Below are 12,318 nucleotides of genomic sequence, written 5' to 3'. Positions count from 1 at the left end.
CATCAGGACCGGCTGTAAAGCCCCAGGGAGGTTCTGCATATGTTACTTTTCCTATGGCATAGAAGGTCCACCCTCCCCTGCCCACCATGTTCAGGTAGGGATGGAGGCTGGGCATTGCCCATCCTGTGGCCTCAGGGTAGGACGGTGGGGAGCAGCCAGCCAGAACCACCCACACTGCAGTGGGTGCCCGGCAAGAGGGCCGTGCCATACCATGGCACCCGTCAGGCACCTCCTGCGCCCCACGACGTGGCACCCACAGCAAATCTCAGGCCCACCCACCTTCTAGAGCAATTCCTCAAACACCTAAAGTTCTCTCTTTGAACAACGAAAAAGAAAGAACTGCAGAAAAATAAGACACATTTTAGGAGTAAAGTGTGAAAGACGACATATGTTCTGTGTTTGGGAAACTCGGTGCTTCACACTGTCCCTAAGAGCCTTTCAGCCCATGGACAGCGTCCCCTGCAGGGCAGAGGTTCCATCTTCCTCCCAGGACCACACCAAGAGCTGGGGAGGCCATGCACACACACACACTGGCGGGTCTCCTCATGTGTATACACCTATGTGTGTATCCACAGCTCCCAGCTGTCCATTCGCGTCCACATGCTCCCCACAGAGCAGGAGAGGGTTCTTGCAGTCTGCACCATCCACGCAGCTCTCCAGGCGGTCAGCATAAAGTTCACAGGTGGCCCACAGAGCTGGGTGGGTGGTCTCAGAGGGACAGTTCCTATAGAGAAGGGCAGAGACCCAAGGACCCACCCTTATTTCTGGGCAAGTGACTGGGCAGTGAGCCCTGAGGAAAAGCTTGCTTTGGCATGGACACAGCAATGCTGTCTCAGGGCCCCACCTGTCCTCAGTGCTGTCCCAGACTTTGGAGGGTGGCAGGTACCACAAACACTACCTGCTACCACTTGGAGCCTGTCCCTGCCATGGGAGGCAGCCACAGAGGACCAGTTTGGAAATCCTGCAGAGGGAGGGAGCTGTCCCTGGCACCCTGCAATCCACCTCCAGCAAAGACCAGCAACCTCTGAAGCAGGAGACACACCACATAGTGGGGCTTGAACTCCATGGCTCCACTTAGTGCCCCTCCCAGGGGCCTGCGGTGCAGACTCAGCACCATCAATCAGCCATGGCTGGCAGGCCTGTCCTGACAGTCTGACCAACATGTGGACCCAACCCCGCACGGTTCGCAGAGAAGGTCCAGCCCCTCGAGCACAGCACACCAGGCAGTGGATCAGGCGCAGATGCCAGTTAACAAGGCCGAGCACCTTCTCTTGATGTGACACACAGCTTGCACTTGGCCATGCTCTCAATGTCTGCCTGGTCTGTGAGCATGCAGCAACACCTTGTGGTAGCGCAGCACATAGCCCTCCAGGTGCTGGAACATCTCATCCAGGGCAGCCGACTGCACCATCTGCACAGTGTGACTGAGGATGAGCCTCTCAGCGGTGACACCATGGACGGCATCCAGCAGCCGCTGCTTGTCCAGGAAGAAGCGCTGCAGTCCAAGGCTCAGGCCCTGACAGGACACCATGGTGGCCTTGTACAGCTCGTTGAGCCTGCGGACCACCTGCTTCACGGTAGATGAGAGGCAGAACTTGCCGGCCCGTATCTGGTCAATGGCGGTCTGCAGGCCCGAGGACAGGAGCTCAGCCACGTTCAAGTACAGCACCAGCTGCTCTGTGAAGCCCTACTCGTGGCTCAGCAGGCTGATCTGGTCGGCCCCCATGCTCTCCTGAGGCTGGCACTCAGGGCCCCTGGCCCCATCACTGGCACTGCCCTTGAGGGTAGTGATCTCCAGGACAAGCTGGAGGAAGGCAAGTGTGAAGCAAGGATGTGCAGGATCTCTGTGTGCTCCTTCTCCATGAGTTCTGGGTGATGAGGGGCCTCAAAGGTCACAGCCCTGTCCAGGTTGACAGAGGGGGGTCAGCAAAGCTGCAGAAATGGCCTGGAGCAGGGAGCTCAGGGACAGGCTCACTGCAGACCCCAGGCAGCAGGTGACAGGCAGAGGAGCCAGCAGAGCCCACTGAGAACATCCTGGTGCGGGGTCCCTGGAGCGATGTTGTCCCACTGGGGGGAGAATCCACAGTGAAGACCACTGGGGAGGGGCTGCTCGCTCCCAGCCCAGGCTCTTGAGTGCAGGTTCCCTCCGAAGCCAGCAGAGGGTGCAATCTTCATGGGCTTCTCCTGCAGACTGTCTGTGCTGCCAGAGTCGGAGGCCTCGGTACCAAATGCAGCCTTGAGCAGCAGGTCGGTGAGGCGGAAAGTGCTGAAGGACAGGACAAAGGGGCCCCTGTTGTCCTCGGCAGGCCGCAGGCCAGAGCCCAGCTGCAGCCCTGGAAAGGGCCCCACCTCTGAGAGATCGGACAGCGTTCGATTCCGTGTGTGTGCGTGTGTGTGTGTGTGTGTGTGTGTGTGTGGTCATCACCACATCCTGCCGGGCCAGGAGAGCCAGCAGGTTTCTGGGAGCTGAGGGCCTTAGGGAAGTCTTAGGAGGGCATGGCCTTGGTGGGAGAGCCCAGGATGGGAGGCAGGGGGTTGTGCTGCATGAAGTCAGGCAGCTTGGGCAAGCCACGCAGGGAGCGGCAGGGCTGTGGCAAAGGAACTGGCTGGGGAGGGCTGGCTTGTGGTGGGCTGAAATATGTTCCCAGAAGGTCCATAGGGGGCTTAGGGAGCTTGGGCCTAACAACGTTCAAGTCGGACAGGTTGGGGGTGGCGCTGTGCAGACCGCAGCCAAGACCTGGGGCCCAAGGGGAGTGTTCAGGCACGGAGGAGCCTGGATGCAGGGACCTTCCAGCCCGCATCTCGGCTCCCAGTGGGGAGGGTGTCCTGCTCCAGCCCCGCCTCTCAGGAATGGCTCCAACTTGAGGAGATGGCATGTAGGGCCAGCCTCCACCCAGGGAGAGCTTCCTGGCCAGGACAGCTCCCTCAGGGTGGGATGGAGGAGATGGGCTAGCTCCAGCAAAACCCAGGGGGCTGGTGCTGCCCAACCTGCGGATGGCAGAAGACCAGGGCGTCTGGGGTAGAGTTGGAGAGTGCAGATTCTGCTCAATGCGCTGGTAGTTGTGCACCTGGTTGGGGACCGGGATGGGCAATGAGGCTCCACACCGACTGCTAGAGAATGGGCCAGCCAGGCCAGAGGGGCTGGGGGAGCTGCTGCAGGTGGGAGAGGGAGAGGGAGATGGGGTCTGGCCTTGGCTCTCCAGGCCGGCAGAGGCCACCAGGGAACTCCCACTACACAGCAGACTATCCGGTGGGGGCTTAGCACAGGCCACCTCAGCCACCAGGTCGCCTGAAAACTGGGCTGGGACCATGACGAAGTTGTCTGTGTCACAAGAGTCCTTGCTGCGCCAGCAGAGTCCCAGGAGCTGTGCAGGAAGCCGGCTGAGTCCGCTGGGGAGGTGAGGGTCTTCTGCATGTGGGTCATCTTCCCTAGGGACGGCGGGAGACAAGATGAGAAGTGGAGCTACTCCTGGAGCTGCTGCCAGACCCTGAGCTCAGATAAGAGGGCACAGGCACCTGCGGGGACTTAATGGAGGCACTGGCGTCCAAGAAAGGGTGACGAAAAAATTCCTCGAAGTCCATGCGGTCTTTGTGGTTGCTCTGCAGCAGAGCCAGGAGCAGCTGCTTCAGGGGTGCCAACGTCTCCCGGGGGGATGACTGGCACAAGTGTGTTCTTCTTCTCCTAGAACAGGTGCAGATCCTGAGGGCTGCTGGCCTGGAACGGGGCCTTGCCAGTCAGGCACTGGTACAGGATGGTGCCGCTGCTCCACAGGTCCGCCTTCCCATCATAGTGCTGGGACATGATGACTTCAGGGGCCATATACATGGGAGAGCCCCAGAGCGTGGCTGCCATCATGTTGCTCTGGAGGTACCGGGTGAACCCAAAGTCAGCGATCTTGACGCGGATGTGATTGGGATTCTCACGGCGCCCCCCAGGGTTGGACAGCAGGATGTTCTGGGACTTGAGGTTAAGGTGGATGATGCCCTTGCTGTGCAGCAGCCACATGGCACCTGCAATCTGCTGCAGGAAGAGCCTGATGGTGTCTTCGCTCAGGGTCCCCATGGTGTGCAGGTAGTCAGCCAGGTCCTCACCATTACAGTACTCCATGAACAGGTAGATGGAATTGGCCATCTCCTGGAAGTTATACAAGGCCACAATGTTCTCATGCTTCAGTTCCTTGAGTATTTTTATTTTCTTCCCCAGCAGTGTCTGGGACTTGGCCAGATTCTTCTTGTTAATACACTTGACTGCGACCTCCAGGTTGTGCTTGAAGACCACCACGAAGGCGCCGTGGCCGATCAGGTCCTTGCGGGAGAACTCGAACCTGCCCATGATCTCCCTGCCGCCACGTCCGGGTTCCGGGGCGCGGGAGCGCGGGGCGCGGGAGCGCGGGGCGCATTCTTTGTTTTTGTTCTAAGTACATTCTTAACAGAATTTAATGCAGTCATCAAATTTATCTTTTATAAGATAACTCTTATTATCTTTTATAAGAGTTCATAGCCAGGGAAACAATGCTTATGACATAATATTGCAGAGCTTAGTGCTTGATAGAAAAATTATAATTTCAGTATAAATATTGACTGAAATATGGGTTTAACTCAAATAAGAAAGATTCATACAGAATAAAGAAATGAAAACAAGGCTTATATATGATGTATATTAGCATCAAAACATTCAGAACAGACATTTGAAAAGAAGCTTTTTAGGTCCTTTTATCAAGTGAGGCATTCAACAACAATCAGATTATTAATGATGATAAGATTTTTACCTTACCCCACAAAAACAACACACAAAAATCAAAGGCTATAAGACTTCTCAGATTAGTACTTTTAACAGTGTTTAGGTACAATGGGCAAAGTCTAAAAATGTAACCAGCTTAATTGGGTAATTATCTCAGGTGGATGCTTCTTGGAATAAACACTTTAGATGGTCTCAGTTCAAAATCTTCACCCATCCTCTGTGTAAAATCAAACCCTCCTTTAGCGGAAGAACAAAAAAAAAAAATTATAGCCCTGGGAAGAATAAGAAATCAGAAAAAGAAAAAAGTAATAGAGGAATAAATAGAAATTTATGGTGTTTAGCACTTTTCAACATAAGTGTGTTGATTGTTTTTATGATCAGTGCAAGTTGTAAAGATTTGTGTGTAATAAAAATATTGAAATTTTTTAAATGATTTAGTATACTTGATTTTCTTTTTTATATTTGAAGAGTTTGAATCTGTATTTATGATAGAATATTAGAAAAGCCTAATGTATTATGTGAATATTGTTATTAATTGTGCAAATGATATGTAGGATTTGGTGAAAAGTTTACTTTTATGAATTATACATTCCATGTTATCCAGAAGTCAAATCATACTGGATTGTTTTCATTGTGATAGACCATAGACATAAATATACTTATTAACATACTATAATGTGTTTTTAACTAATTTTTATTGTTATTATTATCAGGAATTGAACCTAGGGGGTGATTTACCACTGTATTACACCCCCAGCCCTTTTCACTTTTTTTTTCATTTAATTTTGAGATAGGGTGTAGCTAAATTGCTTAGGGTCTTGTAAATTGCCCAGGCTGGCCTCAAACTTGTAATTCTCCTGCCTCACCTTCCTTTAGAAAATAGAAATCCTTTCAAGGAAGGAAAGAATGTTTAAAATAGAGATTTTAAAACATTGACTAATTCAGCAAATTGACTATATATTTGTAACACTTGACAGCAGCATAAATCAATGCCAAAACTCATACCTGGACTTCTTTGGTCCTTTCTTCCTTCTCACCCTCTTTTCCTCCTTCTTTCTTCCCCTTCTTTATTTCCACTATATAAATCTAAATCTATTGCATATTTTTGATAAACATTCTTAGAAAAGTCCAGAAGCATGGAAATAATTGAAAATAAGCATTGCCTTATCATCATTCCCAGTATCAAGCAACACATTTCTTTCTTCAAAGACCAAACTGTTAAAGGCTTAAACACCAAGTTCATTTTTTTTCAAAGAATTTTAATCTTTTGCAGTCATCTGAATCATTGCCCAACACCCTTGTTAATTTTGAAATTTTCATGTTTCACTTGGAGGATGGAAAGAACAAGTAGTTATATAGAAATATCCTAATTCCAAACTTTTTTTTAAAAAAACAGTGCTGAATTAGTATTAAATACTACCACACTTAAAAGACAACTGATAAAAATTTCAATATTGAAGATTATAATTTAGAGTAATGGATTGAGAAAAACATAGTTTTTTGTTGTTTCAAAGTGGTTTATTTTTACCCATTATCTCTTTAAACTATGAGATTCACATTATCATCATTCTCTTTCACACAAGGAAACAGGATGAATAATAGTTAGTAGCTGGATTCAAAATAGTTGGTAGCTGAATTCAATCACATGGCTAATGACTGCTCAGGGACTTGAAAAAAGCACTTCTGATTCCACACCATTTTCATTACACTAAATTTTTGGTATTAAAATGCAATACAAGGTGTTTGTTACTGTGACAGAAAGATCCCTTCTTTCCAATAAAATATATAAGCCACATGATCACATGAGAAATGCACACTTGATGATAATGACAATAAAACATTTGGTTCTCCATCATATTCAGTAAAAGCTACAATTCCAAGTGCTAATGCCAAGTTTTTGAAAGTTTCTGAGTTCAACAAAGAAATATTTCATCATTACCTGATCAAACCAGAGGCCTGAATTGAGAGCTATAGTTCATCAAGTACTGTGGGGGGTTCTTTGAAACCCTGCAGCATTACCAGCATGTCTCTGACTTAAAAATATATAGATTTAATTGGGGAGAAAAAAATATGAACTGGAAGTGATAAATAATACTAACATGGCTGATGTAGAGTGAACGTGAGGTCAGTCATTTTGAAGATCATCAATATGGAGATGATAGTGAGATGCAGGATAAGAGAAGAAATGTGATTTTTAGTGTTGACCCTGAAATGTTCAAACTCATCTGCAGAAGCAATTGGTAATAATGGCCATCTTCTAAGACTGAACCAAATCACCTGCTTGGTCTCTGATATCTAATTTTATGTATAAAAAACAAGACACAGCTTGGAAAGAAGGTGAGCCTTTTCCTTCTTACAACTTATGAAGAGGCTACATGGCCAAGAGGAGGATAGTCATTTGCATGTTTTCATGAGCTAAAAAATACAACTGGGTTTGTTTGGTTATCTCATCACAGAGGGGCAAAGATTTTATTTAGAGTAAAAGGGGTAAGAGTTTTCCTAAGACATGCTTCCTCTGCTTCTCAAACCCAAATGTTCTTGAAGATCCTGGAGATCCTGCTAAAAAAAAAAATCCCAACTTAAAAAAAATAGCTGTGGTGCAGGCTAAGACTCTCATTGAGAGTCCTTTGGGTATATACCAAGGAGAGAGAGAGAGCTGGGTCAAATGGTAATTCCATTCCAAGTTTTCTGAGGAATCTCCCATATTGCTTTCCATAGTAGTCACTCCAGTTTGAAGTCCCACTAGCAATTTTTCAGTGTACCTTTTCCCACATATCCTTGCTAACATTTGTTGTTATTTGTATTCTTGATCGCCACCATTCTGACTGCGTGACAGGGAATCTCAGCATAGTTTTAATTTGCATTTCTCTAATTACTAGAGATGTTGAACAATTTTTCATATATTTTTTAACCATTTGTATTTTTTCTTCTATGAAATGCTCATATAGATTCTCCGAACATTTATTGATTGGGTTATTTGGTGTTAAAGTTTCTGATTTTTTTATACCCTGGATTAATGCTCTATTTGAGGTGGATGAGGCAAAGATTTTCACAAATTCTGTAGATGTCTTAACATTCTTGATTGTTTCCTTTTCTTTGAAACAGTGTTTTAGTTTGATACCATCCAGTTTACATAGACTCTTGATTTTACTTCTTGCATTCATTTAGGAGGCTCATTAAGGGAGTCAGTTCCTAAAACCAACATAATGGAGAGTTAGACCTATCTTTTCTTCTAGTAGATATATGGTTTCTGGTCTAATTTATAGGTCTTTGATGCACTTTGAGTTGAGTTTTTTGCAGGGTAAAGATTAGGGTTAAATTTCATTCTGTTACATATGGACTTCCAATTTTCCCAGCATCATTTGTCAAAGAGGCTCTCTCTTTTCTTCAATGTATGTTTATGATATTTGCCAAAAAAAAAATGGATGGATCTGGAGACTATTATTCTAAGCAAAATAAGTAAATCCCTCAAAATCAAAGGTCTAATATTCTCTCTGATATGTAGATGCTAACACACAATAAGCAGGGGAGGGGATGAATATAATTTCAGTAGATTTGACAAAGGGAAATTAACAGAACAGAGGGGGAAAGGAATGGAAATACAGCAGAATGATTCTGACATAATTTTCTATATACATATCGGAATATATCACAGTGAATTTTTACATGGTGTACAACACAAAGCTTAGATCCTAATTAGAATAAGATGTTTGTATAAATAAGTCCAGTTATACTCTACTGTCATGTATAACTACAAAGAACAAAACAAATCTCTCCTGTTGCTACTGGTCCACTTGCCAGACTTTAAGGAGAAAGTCCCTAAGATAAAAGGAAGAGTCATCTGAGAAGTTTCAGGTGAGGAAGCAGGGTAGATTGGAATGAAAAGTGGATTCAGAAAGAGACACAGAAATAAAATGTTTGTTGTAGGAACTGAAGCATCCACATGGAAGGAAGAATCTGAGATGGAATGGCTGAGAATCTGTGATGATAAGCTTCAGGGTGTCTATATCAAAAGCTGAAATAGTAAGATAGTTTTAAAATGTAATGCTGCAGTCTCTTTCCATTTAAAGGACAATGGTTATTGTCCTTTAAACTTAACCACACAATAATCTATTGATATTACTCTTATGAACCTATCTGGAAAGATTTGTAACATGAAGCAGGACAGCCTATTTCACTTAAGAAAAGGGAACTTCAATAGCTTATTTGGGCCTACTTCTGTTTCTAACTTAGGTCAAAATATTTGCTAGTAAGATAGTTTTAAAACTTAATGCTGCAGCCTCTTCACATTTAAAGGACCTGTGTCTTAATGCTGCAGTCTCTTCCCATTCTTACTGTAGCTCTTTCACTCATTTTCTGCCTGGTGATAACACATTTATTAGGTAGAGTGTGAAACTTCAATATAACATTTTTTAGTGATTTTTTATTGTTCTTTGAACATATTCTATATCCACTTTATAGCTTGGACCTTTACTTAAGGAAGAATTTCATTTCTGCCACTTCCTAGAACTTGAACTTGATGGATGATGCATAAAATATGGGTCTTAATTTCTAGAAGCCAGACTTGATACCAATAACTCTACGTGAACATCTGCAATCTCAGGCACTACACTAAGGGTGTTAATTATCGTATTTAATCTTTATTACACAATTGCATGGGAAATTCTATTATATGAATAGAATGATATTCAAAATATTCTATTATTATGGTCATTGGTATATGGATGAGGCATTTAAGCACAGAAAAGTTTGGAAAGTTGTCCAAGGTCATAGAATTTTTGGCAGGTCTAGTAGTTATGATTTGATTGCTAAAATCCTGAATCCAGAGCTCATGCACTAAATGCCTTTCTATACTTGGAATGAAAGAAAGAAGATGAAAAAAAAAAAACAACATTAAGCAAGTAAACTAACACAGAGTTTCATTGTGCAGGTTTGTCTTAAACACTTGATTGCTAAAAAGGGCCAATAGGAAACTAGGGAAGATGTCATAAAGGAGGTCAATCAAATTGATAGCAGCATAATGAAGCAGCATATAGAAAAGCAATTAAAACAAGCACATAACATGAAAAGGGAAATCAAAGCAGTGTAGTGGCACACACCTGTAATTTTAGCCACTGGAGAGGTTGAGACAGGATAATCATAAGTTAGAGGCCAGTGTCAAAAACTTAGCAAGACCCTGTCAAAAAAATTTTTATAAAGAATTAAAAATGGGGATGTAGTTTGTAGCTCAGTGGCAAAGTGCCAAATTCAACCTCCTATAATAATAAAAGGGAGGAAATTATTTACTGTTACCACTTGTGGAACCAGACAGCATAAGTTACAAGAAAGGTTTTGCCCTAGCAAATATTTTGATACAAATTTGGAACAAAAAAAAGCCATTTCCCTTTTCTTAAATGAAACAGGCTGTCCTGGTTCATATTACAAATCTTTCCAGATAGGTTCATAAAAGTAATAGCAATAGATTGCTGTGTGGTTAAGTTTAAAGGACAATGACCATTTCTCCTGAAGTGGGAAATTATTCAAAAATGATAGAATAAAGCCATAGAAGACTCTGATTCAGTTGATACCAAATCAAACTATAAGGAATGTTTTGGTATCAAGGTTTACCTGGACTTTCCCTGGCAGAAAATCTGCTATTAAGATATATTAGCTTGGTTGTACAAGAAGGAGTTCTACCAGTTCTTGGGGAATCACGACTAACAGTAATTCAGTCCTCCTGGGATCTTGGCAGAAATCAAGCAGTACTTCACAATAGCTGTGAAATATGCATGGGGCACCTCTACAAATTGTCAGTGATGAATGACCAATGGGACCATAGAGCTTTCATTTAGTTGAAAGGGCTTTAACCAACATTGGACACCTGTGAGTATGGCAAGGTATTTTGGGGATAGCAATGACTATTTTTGATTCTTTAGTCATAGAACCTCAAGTTATATTTATCGGTTGGAATAACTGAAACAAGATGACTCTGGCATTTCAAAATGTTATTGAATTTGGGGGATTGTTTTTTTTATTTTATTTTTTTTTAAATCTCAAAGCCAAAGTCTTCACTTTGTTTTGAGTCCAAGGAAGCTACTATAATATTTAGCTTGACACTGATGTTTAATGTAAAGGCTGAAATAAATGAGTCCATGTTAACTTTGCTAACTTGCCAAGTGCTACTACCTTCTCCAGATGAGTTGGATTGCGTGGAGGAGTAATTTGTGGAGGAAAGGGACACTAGGGATGTGTGGTTTGTTTTAAACTGCATGGCTGGGCTTCCAAGGCTAGAGTTCAACTCATTGTTATTCATATACTCCTGGCTAGTGGCATCTTCATTAATTCCATTGGAAATCAAAAAGAGTATGCATGTCCTTATTTGTTAAGTGACTTGATTATTCAATGGCAGCATTACCTATTTTTCAATTTTGGGGAAGACTGAGAAAGCATTTGTAGTAGCAATAAGATAATAGGTACCGAATACACATTCAGAACATACTTATAAATTTATTTGATTTATTCATGTCATTGCCTTCTTTCCTAATGTTTATCCCTACGTGCATTAAATGTTCCAGCTGGTAGAAACTTTTCAATAGATCCTGCCTTCTCTTTTGGTTTCAATAAACTGGTTCATTATTTCAATAAATACATCCAAACAATGTTTAGGTCTCTACTTATAAATGCCCATATTTTAGATTTTATCACTCAATCAACAAATGTATATTTAGCTTCTACTTTGAGGTCTAGAATTTTCTAGACTTTCTGAGGAACAAAATGTATAAAGGGTATAGTCAAGATGTATAAATAATCTCAGTCCTGAGAGGAAGTAAGGCTTTCACATATGCTGTGAATCAGCATTTTCCAAAGTGTGTACTGTGAAATAGTGGTGAGTTTTGCAAGATATTCTTGAACAAAAAAGTTGAGTAATGCCAGGTTAACCATTCTTTTTGAATTATAGGACCTCAATGACATTTAATATCTTGTGATTTCTATAAAAATCCACTGGTATTGGGGAAATTATATTATACAGTGACCAAGAAACACTTATTTTACTAGAATGCTTGTTTTCATTTATCAGAACTCTAGTATTCCAGAAAACTCATTTTGGGAAATGATGTTAGGTCTGGGAATCAAAAACACCAGTGCATTTATCATTTTTCTGCCACCAAACAATTATGGGGCATTAACTATGTTGCTTAAATTTTATGTGCCTCTGTTTCTTCAAATTTTAAATAGAGGAGGTAAGACCAAGTTCCACTATCCTCTGAGTACTGCAGAGGAGAGGAGGTAGTGGAGGTAGAAAAATGAATGTTAAAGTAATTTTGAAAAGTCAATTTTGTATATAATTGCATGACCTTGTATGTGAACTGGAAGAAAATAATAGAGGATTTATAGAACTAGTTTAATGAATGATTTCTGCTGAAGGATTTCCTGTGATGATCATGAAAACAATGCCTTTTCATAAAACATAAAAAAGAATAGCTAAGAATTGTCAGGAAAGAATTATAATGCTTGTACATTTATCAATGTCTGCATAAAAACGATTCTGTTTTCTAAACTATTCTTTGGCAACTTGATAGAAAACATTCAGAAGCAGA

The 12,318-nt window shown here is 42.7% G+C and overlaps 1 pseudogene; it reads right to left on the bottom strand.

The window, feature by feature from the left end:
* Nucleotides 1-1,231: 1,231 nt before the first annotated feature.
* LOC144250999 (serine/threonine-protein kinase ULK1-like) overlaps nucleotides 1,232-12,318 on the bottom strand; it is a 57,822-nt pseudogene continuing 46,735 nt past the window's right edge.

Source organism: Urocitellus parryii, chromosome Y, assembly GCF_045843805.1.
Source record: "Urocitellus parryii isolate mUroPar1 chromosome Y, mUroPar1.hap1, whole genome shotgun sequence".
Lineage (NCBI taxonomy): Eukaryota > Metazoa > Chordata > Mammalia > Rodentia > Sciuridae > Urocitellus > Urocitellus parryii.
Note: the sequence above shows the minus strand (reverse complement) of the source record. Positions and strands in the feature narration are given on the sequence as shown.